This window comes from Saimiri boliviensis, chromosome 14, assembly GCF_048565385.1.
Source record: "Saimiri boliviensis isolate mSaiBol1 chromosome 14, mSaiBol1.pri, whole genome shotgun sequence".
Taxonomy (NCBI): domain Eukaryota; kingdom Metazoa; phylum Chordata; class Mammalia; order Primates; family Cebidae; genus Saimiri; species Saimiri boliviensis.
Window position 1 is genome coordinate 20,468,210 of NC_133462.1, and position 8,962 is coordinate 20,477,171.

The 8,962-nt window shown below is 48.0% G+C and overlaps 1 long non-coding RNA gene across 1 annotated transcript in view; it reads right to left on the minus strand.

Annotated features, from left to right (window-relative positions):
• LOC141581284 (uncharacterized) overlaps positions 1-8,962 on the minus strand; it is a 33,894-nt gene that overhangs the window by 8,100 nt on the left and 16,832 nt on the right. The gene's annotated exons all lie outside the window — the stretch shown is intronic.

An 8,962-nucleotide genomic window follows, 5' to 3' on the forward strand; every position in this document is an offset into this window, starting at 1 on the left:
GTTCAAGCAAGTCTTCTGCCTCAGCCTCAGCCTCAGCCTGGGACTACAGTCACGTGCCACCACACCCAGCTAATTTTTGTATTTTAGTAGAGATGGGGTTTTACTATGTTGGGCAGGACGGTCTCTATCTCTTGACCTCGTGATCCACCCACCTTGGCCTCCCAAAGTACTGGGATTACAGGCATGAGCCATTGCACCTGGCCAAGGGACTCTTTCTTTTGTGAAGTAAAAGCTTTCATTGACGTAAACATTTTTTTATTTAAAAAATATATACATACTAGATATAATTTTTTTTGAGACAGAGTCTTGCTCCGTCATCCAGGCTGAAATGCAGTGGGGGCAATCTTGGCTCACTGCAACCTCTGCCTCCTGGGCTCCAGGAATTCTCCTGCCTTAGCCTCCCTTACAGGCGTGTGCCACCACACTTGACTAATTTTTGTATTTTTAGTACAGACAGGGTTTCACCGTGTTGGCCAGGCTGGTCTCGAACTCCTGACCTCAAGTGATCTGCCCGCCTCAGCTTCTCAAAGTGCTGGGATTACAGGCATGAGCCACCACGCCTGGTCATCGCCCGGCTGATTGACTATTTTTAGGCACATTTTCTTGCTGGGTTTGCTTGGATGTGGGTCCTGAAAATACCAAAGAGATGCAAGATAATTGATATGCACTGAGTCGGTCCTGGGAGGCTGCTGACAAAGGAGAGCTTTGAGTCAGTTTTGAGGGTACAAGAGGCCCAGCTCTCTCTTGCCTGGAGGTCTTTCGCACTATTCCCTCTGCTGGGAACACTCCCCATGCCCCTCGGCCCTGGTGCTGCCTCTTCTGCCCGCTCCTTGCATCTCAGCTGCCCTGACTGCTCACCCTGAGCTGCAGCCACCCTGTCACTGTCTCTCATAGCCCCAATCTTGTTTTTCCTGTTGCTTATGATCGTCTGTAATCATATTACAAAATTATATCCGTTTCCCCCCAGATGAAGAGGTTCAAGCGGTGATGTCAAGGCCAGGCACGAATGTTTGGCAAGGAGCAGAAGGCAAGCCACTGGCTTGAGCAGATTGGGAAAGGCCATGGAATGAGTGTGAGCAAGACACAGGCTGCTTTGCCTGATATGGGTGGAGCCAGGCTAGGGAGAAACACAGAGAGGAAGGGCCAGTTTCTGCAGATGTTGAAGGACAGGGAGAGGAGTTTGGGTGTGGCGCTCACGGGCATCTTTTATAGGGTCTGTGCTAAGCTCTTACAGACATGATTCATTTCATCCCCACAGCCACCCATGAGGCAAGTACCATGCTCATTGCTCTCGCAGATGCTAAACAAGAGGCACAGGGAAGGGAGCCCGTTGCCTGAGGCCACCCAGCTAGTAAGTGGCGACGGCCAGGCTCTAGTTCAAGGGCACGTCCCTGCTGGACATCCCTAGCAGTGAGGTGGCAGGCTGCCTTTGGCCCCCCAGGAAGGAGGAGGGGGCTACTTCCAAATGAGTGAGGTTTTTTTTTTTTTTTTTTTTTTTGACAGAGTCTTACTCTGTTGCCCAGCCTGGAGTGCAGTGGCACGATCTCGGCTCACTGCAACCTCCGAATCCTAGGTTCAGGGGATTCTCCTGCCTCTGCCTTCCAAGTAGCTGGGACTACAGGCACCTGCCATCCTGCCAGGCTAATTTTTGTATTTTTAGTAGAGATGAGGTTTCACCATATTGGCCAGACTGGTCTCAAACTCCTGACCATAGGTGATATGCCCACCTCAGCCTCCCAAAGTACTGGGATTATAGGCATGAGCTACTGCTCTCAGCCTCTTTTATTTTTACATTTTTATTTTTTAAGGCAGAGTCTTGCTGTTGCTCAGGCTAGAGTGCAGTGGCATTAACTCACTGCAACCTCCAAATCCCAGGTTTAGGAGATTCTCCTACCTCAGTCTCCTGAGTAGATGGGATTACAGGCACCTGCCAACATGTCCAACTAATTTTTGTATTTTTAGTAGGGATGGGGTTTCACCATGTTGGCCAGACTGGTCTCGAACTCCTGACCTTAGGTGATCCACCTGCTTCAGCCTCCCAAAGTGCTGGGATTACAGGTGTGAGCCACCGTGCCTGGCCCCAGGTGAGTGTTCTTTAAAAGTCAGTTTCTGCTCTGGCATTAAAAAGAAAATGAGGAGGGGAGAGATCCAAGATGGCTGATCACTAGCAGCTCGGGATTGTAGCTCCCAGTGAAAGCACAAAGAACGAGAGGACGCCACACCTTCACATGAATTCTTGTTGCTCACACACCAGGAGATCCCCAGCGGAGGAGCCCCACGGGTCGCCAGCACGACTCTTGTGACCGGCGAGGCAGTTTTGCCAGTTCCTCAAAGCATCGGTTCTTGGTGCACAGTCAGAAAAGCACCATCAATCTTAACGCCGCTGATTTAGTCGGTGCAGTGGATTGCTCAGATTTCGGCGCTGAGAATCAATAAGTTGGACGTCCACTCAGAAACCCAATTACAAAGACAGTAATTATAAAGAACACAGATGGATAAGTCTACAACGAAGGGAAGAAAACAGCCAAAAAAGGCTGAGAATACCCAAGATCAGAATGCCTCTCCCTCATCAGCAACGAAACAAGGCCTGATGGAGAACGAGTGTGTTTCAATTACAGAAGCAGGCTTCAAAATGTGGATAATAAGAAACTTCTGTGAATTAAAAGAACTTGTTCAAACCCAATCTAAAGAAACTAAGCACTTTGAAAAAAGGTTTAACGAAATGTTAACAAGAATACACAATTTAGAGAGGAATATAAGTGAATTGATGGAGCTGAAAAACACAGTATGAGAACTACGTGAAGTATGCACGAGTTTTAACAGCCGGATTGATCAAGCAGAAGAAAAGATATCAGAGGTTGAAGACCAACTCAATGAAATAAAACAAGAAGACAAGATTAGAGAAAAAAGGATAAAAAGGAACGAGCAAAGTCTCCAAGAAATATGGGACTATGTGAAAAGACCTAATCTACGCTTGATAGGTGTACCTGAATGTGACAAAGAGAATGAATCCAAGCTGGAAAATATGCTTCAGGATATTATTCAGGAAAATTTTCCCAACCTAGTAAGGCAGGATAATATACAACTCCAGGTAATACAGAGAACACCACAAAGATATTCCTCAAGAAGATGTCAACTCCAAGGCACATAATCGTCAGATTCACCAGGGTTGAAATGAAGGAGAAAATACTAAGGGCAGCCAGAGAGAAAGGTCAGGTTACCCACAAAGGGAAGCCTATTAGACTTACAGCAGATCTCTCAGCAGAAACTCTACAAGCCAGAAGAGAGTGGGGACCAATATTCAGCATCCTTAAAGAAAAGAACTTTCAACCAAGAATTTCACATCCAGCCAAACTAAGCTTCATAAGTGAAGGAAAAATAAAGTTTTTTGTGAACAAGCAAGCACTCAGAGATTTCATCACCACCAGGCCTGCTTTACAAGAGCTTCTGAAAGAACCACTAAACATAGAAAGGAACAAACAGTATCAGCCTTTCTAAAAAATACCAAAAAGAGCATCAATATAATGAAGAATTTACATCAACTAATGGGCAAAATAGCCAGCTAATATTAAACGGCAGTATTAAACTCACATATATCATTATTAATTCTAAATTTAAATCGACTAAATCCCCCAATCCAAAGACAGGCAATTTGAATAAAAAACTAAAACCCATCAGTATGCTGCATCCAGACCCATCTCATATTCAAGGATACACAAAGACTCAAAACAAGGGATGGAGAAAGATTTACCAACCAAACAGAGAGCTAAAATATATAAATAAAAAGCAGAAGTTACAATTTTTGCCTCTGATAAAATAGTCGTTAAAGCAACAAAGATCAAAAGAAGCAAAGAAGGACGTTATATAATGATAAAAGGATCAATGCAACAACAAGAAGAGCTAAAGATCCTAAATATATACGCACCCAATACAGGAATACCCAGACATACAAGACTAATAGAGACTTAGATTCCCACACAATAATAGTGGGAGACTTCAACATTAATATTAGACAGATGAATGACACAGAAAATTAACGATATCGAGGACTTGAACTCAGATCTGGAACAAGTAAATGTAATTAACATTTATAGAACTCTCCACTTTAAATACACAAAATATACACTCTTATCAGTACCACATCATATCAACTTAGAAGTTTAAACGAAATGTTGGTTGGTTCCTTGTTTGTTATTCTCTTCCCTCATTTTCTTTTATGTCTCCATTATTAAGGACAATTATAGGCATACCCATATTTAGACTGCATTCTAGCCCGGGCAATAAAGCAATACCCCCATCCTCTCTCCCTCTTCCTCTTTCTCTTTCTTCCTCTTCTTTATTCTTTTTCTAATTATTAAAAAAAAAAATCTAGGGCCGGGCGCGGTGGCTCAAGCCTGTAATCCCAGCACTTTGGGAGGCCGAGGCGGGTGGATCACGAGGTCGAGAGATCGAGACCATCCTGGTCAACAAGGTGAAACCCCGTCTCTACTAAAAATACAAAAAGTTAGCTGGGCATGGTGGTGCGTGCCTGTAATCCCAGCTACTTAGGAGGCTGAGGCAGGAGAATTGCCTGAGCCCAGGAGGCGGAGGTTGCGGTGAGCCGAGATCGCGCCATTGCACTCCAGCCTGGGTAACAAGAGCGAAACTCCGTCTCAAAAAAAAAAAAAAAAAAAAAAAAAATCTAATCTCCTTTCCTTCTGCCCCACCTTTCTTCCCCATTCTCTCTTATTGAAAAAAAAAAAAAAAAAAAAAAGAAAAAGAAAATGAGGCAGGGTCTTGCTCTGTCACCCAGGCTGGAGTGCAGTGATGCAATCATGGCTCACTGCAACCTCTGCCTCCAGGGTTCAAGCGATCCACGTGCCTCAGCTTCCTGAGTAGCTGGGACTACAGGCACACACCACTACACTCTGGTAATTTTTGTGTTTCTTTGTAGAGACGGGGTCTCACCATATTGCCCAGCCTGGTCTGGAACTCTTGGGCTCAAGCAATCTTCCCTCCTTGGCCTCCCAAGTTTCTGGGATTACAGGTGTGAGCCATGCATCTGGCGTTTTCACAATGTGTGCATGTGTGTCTCAAGATTAAGCTGCCAAGAAAACATTCCAGCCACAACAATGTGATCAGCACTGCCGAGAACATATATTGAATGCGACACTTCTCTAAGCAATTTACACGTATTACTTCACTTAATCCTCACATTTATCCCTCTTTACAGATGAGAAAACAGTTGCACAGAGGGTTACGATCATGGTGAGTAAGCGGTGAAGCCAGGGTTTGAATGCAGACTCTGGGATAGGCACTGTGGATGAGGTGAGACTGCAGGTGCCAGTTTGAGACCTGGGACCCCACAGAAGGGAGAGAGACATCACCCACACTCAAGGCCTCATCTTCCCACTAGTTCAGCCTCCATTCTTCGTGAAGCCTCTTTCCTGATCTCTGCACTCCACAACCCTCAACAATCTGTTCCCCGGGGAACCCTGTTAGCACCTGTGGCAGCCCAGAACCCTCGGTTGGTTCCACCTCATTCAGAGTAAAAATAAAAGTCAAAATTGACTGGGCACAGTGACTCACGCCTGCAATCCTAGTACTTTGGGAGGCCGAGGCAGGTGGATCACCTGAGGTCAGGAGTTTGAGACCAGCCTGGCCAACACGGTGAGACCCTGCCTCTACTAATAACACAAAAAGTAGCCAGGCATGGTGGCGGGGGCCTGTAATCTCAGCTACTTGGGAGGCTAAGGCAGAAGAATCACTTGAACCCAGAAGGTGGAGGTTGCAGTGAGCTGAGATTGCGCCATTGCACTCCAGCCTGAGCGACAGAGCAAGACCCAGTCTTAAAAAAAAAAAAAAGTTTCAGTCTTTATAATGATCCCCAAAACCCCAGGATCTTTTCATCTTCTCCCATCCTGACACTGCTCCAGCCACAATGGTCCTTAAATACAGGCAGGCTCCTGTTCCCGCTGCCTGGAATCCACTAGCCCCAGCTACCCCCAGCCCTCACTCACCTACTCCCTGCAGGGATCAGCTCACAGGTCACATCTCAAAGAGCCTTTATCGAGTACCCTATTTAAAGCACCTCTCTGCCAAACTTCCCCACCATGAGTGTAAGCTCTGCAAGGAGAATGCTTTTTTTTGAGACAAGGTCTCACTCGGTCACCCAGGCTGGAGTTCAGTGGTATGATCATAGCAGCCTTCTCCTTCACAGCTCAAGCGGTCCTCTTGCCTCAGCCTCTGGAGTAGCTGGAACTACAAATGTGGAACAGCACACCTGACCACTTTTTAAAAAACATTTTTTAGAGATGCGATCTCTCTGTATTGTCCATGGTGGCCTCGAACTTCTGACCTCAAGTGATCCACCCACTTTGGCCTTCCAAAATGCTGGGATTACAGATGTGAGCCACAGCGCCCAGCTGGAGAATGGTTTCTACGCTGTAACCTCAGGGCCTGGAATAGGCATGGCATGGAGTAGGTGGTCAATAAATATTTACTGAATGAATGATGTGATGACTTAGAGAGAAGAGCTGGAACCAGAGGGTCTTGGACATGATGTGGGCATGTCAGATTTGTGGGTGCTATCACACATAAGAACACAGGTGGCATGGTGATGGAGGAGAGAAAGCTGTTTGAAGTCAGACTGACCGGCTCAAGTGTTTTGTTTTGTTTTTTTTTTCCCTGAGATGGAGTCTCGCTCTGTCACCCAGTCTGGAGTGCAATGCTGTGATCTCAGCTCACTGCAATCTTGGCTCACTGCAATCTCCACTTCCTGGGTTCAAATGTTTCTCCTGCCTCAGCCTCCCGAGTACCTGGGATTACAGGTGCCCATCACACCTAGCTAATTTTTGTATTTTTAGTAGAGATGGGGTTTCACCATGTTGGCCAGGCTGGTCTTGAACTCCTGACCTCAGGTGATCAGCCTACCACGGCTTCTCAGAGAGCTTGGCTCAAGTTCTGAGCACTCTATTTTACCATGATCTTTTCATATGTAATCTTGTGTGTGATGATGAGCCACTTAGGCCTCAGTTACCTCATCTGTATAATGGAAATAATACTGACCTCTTGCGGCCATAGTGAGGACTCAAGGAGATCAGGTATGTGAAGGCACTTAAATTCTCCTTGGTTCACACAAGGTATTTAGGATGTCCCAGGGCTGATCTGAGGTGGCTCCTCAGGCCCAGCGACGTCTCAGGGCAGTTTTTTCCCAACAGGCAGAACACAGGCCTGTTGGTGGCATGGGAGAATCAGGGAGACCCATGGACACGGCTCTGAATAACTGAGTCACACAGGGAGAAACCTACTCTTCTCCATTTTCTCTTAAGCACTCTGACTATGTTAAAGAGAAAGACTTCATTTCTTTTATTTTTTGAAAAAATGTATTATTAGTGTTATTTTCTTGAGGCTGGGACCTACCTTTGAGAAAGACCCCATGTCGCTCCATGCTGCTGAGCCAGAACACCTCGGTCATACTTGCTGATCTTCCTCTTAACAAAGAGGACACGTGGCCGGGCGTGGTGGTGGCTCATACCTGTCATCCCAGCACTTTAAGAGGCCAAGGCAGGCAGATCACTTGAGGTCAGGAGCTTGAGACTGGCCTGACCAACATGGTGAAACCCCATCTCTACTAAAAATGCAAAGATTAGCTGGGCATGGTGGTGGGCACCTATAATCCCAGCAGAAGGCTGAGGCAGGAGAATCACTTGAACCTGGGAGGCAGAGGTTAGAGTGAGCTGAGTTCACGCCATTGTACTCCAGCCTGGGCAACAGACTGAGACTCTTTCTTAAAAAATAAAATAAAAATAAAAATAAAAAATTAGCTGAGTGTGGTGGTGTGTGTCTGCAGTGCCAGCTATTTGGGAGGCTGAGGCGGGAGGATCGATTTCGCCCAGGAGGTCGTGGCTGCAGTGAGCTATGATTGTGCCACTGCACTCCAGCTGCAATTATTATTATTACCACTGTCATTATTACCACCATTAAACGAGTCAAGAGATGGAATAACAGGGAAGCAGGAGCTGAGGAGGACAGAGGGGATTTGTTTACCAGGTAAGAGGTGGGTGTTGGATGTTACAAGCTGGGGTGCGGGTGCTCGGGTGGGGAGAGGCGGGAGACTGACTGAGAGGCATTGAGAAAGGCCGATGGAAACCAGCCCCTCCTAACTGGGCGATGAACCCCAGTGATAGGAGACGGTGGGAGGACCTGGGTCCCTGGGAATAGAGAAGCAGCCACACTTGCTGGGCAGGGGTGAGGCGGGGGAGGCTCCCAGGTTCAGTATCCCGAGCTGGGACTGGGGAGAGGGCTGTGGGCTCACGGATGGATGGCTCCTGGCCTTGTGCTACCATCACGTGCCCCTCCAGGGCCAGGTAAACAGGATGGGTACCTGGGTCAGCGGCTCCCTCCCTTGGCCTTCCCTCCCACTCGTGCCCTGGGGGTGGCTGACGCGCCCGGCCGCCCTGCTCCGCGCCCAGCTTTCTCAGCTGGGAGCAGCCTGAATGCTGAGACACGCTGCTGACCACTCAAAGGGCTACAGCCACCTCCTTCCCTGACACTGAGGGTCTCCCCGGGGGCTCTCCCCAGAACCTCAGAAGCTGCCACGCAGCTTCGTGGTTGCCAGTCTCTCTCTCTGCGCGCTGGAAGGTGTGGAGGGCAGTCACCTGTAGGTGGAATGTGGGAGGGGAGAGGGAAGGAGAGGCTGAGGTCTGAAACCGAGGAAGGTCGAGGACGGGTGGGCGATGCCTGTGACTGGCGCCCCTGAGCCAGGCTGGCTGAGCCTGGGTGGGTCGTGTCCCTGGGGCTTCCCTGTCCTTACTCCCCTGGTGGGGTCCTGCCAGCAACTCCTTTCTTCTAAGCCTGCCTCCAGGAGCCTCTGTTGCCCCTGTTCCCACCCAGCGCCCCAATGCCTGGGGTTGGGAAATGGGAGCGCTTTTGCATCACCTTGTCCGTTTCTCCCTCCTCCCTCATGCTCACTCTCTGTTTC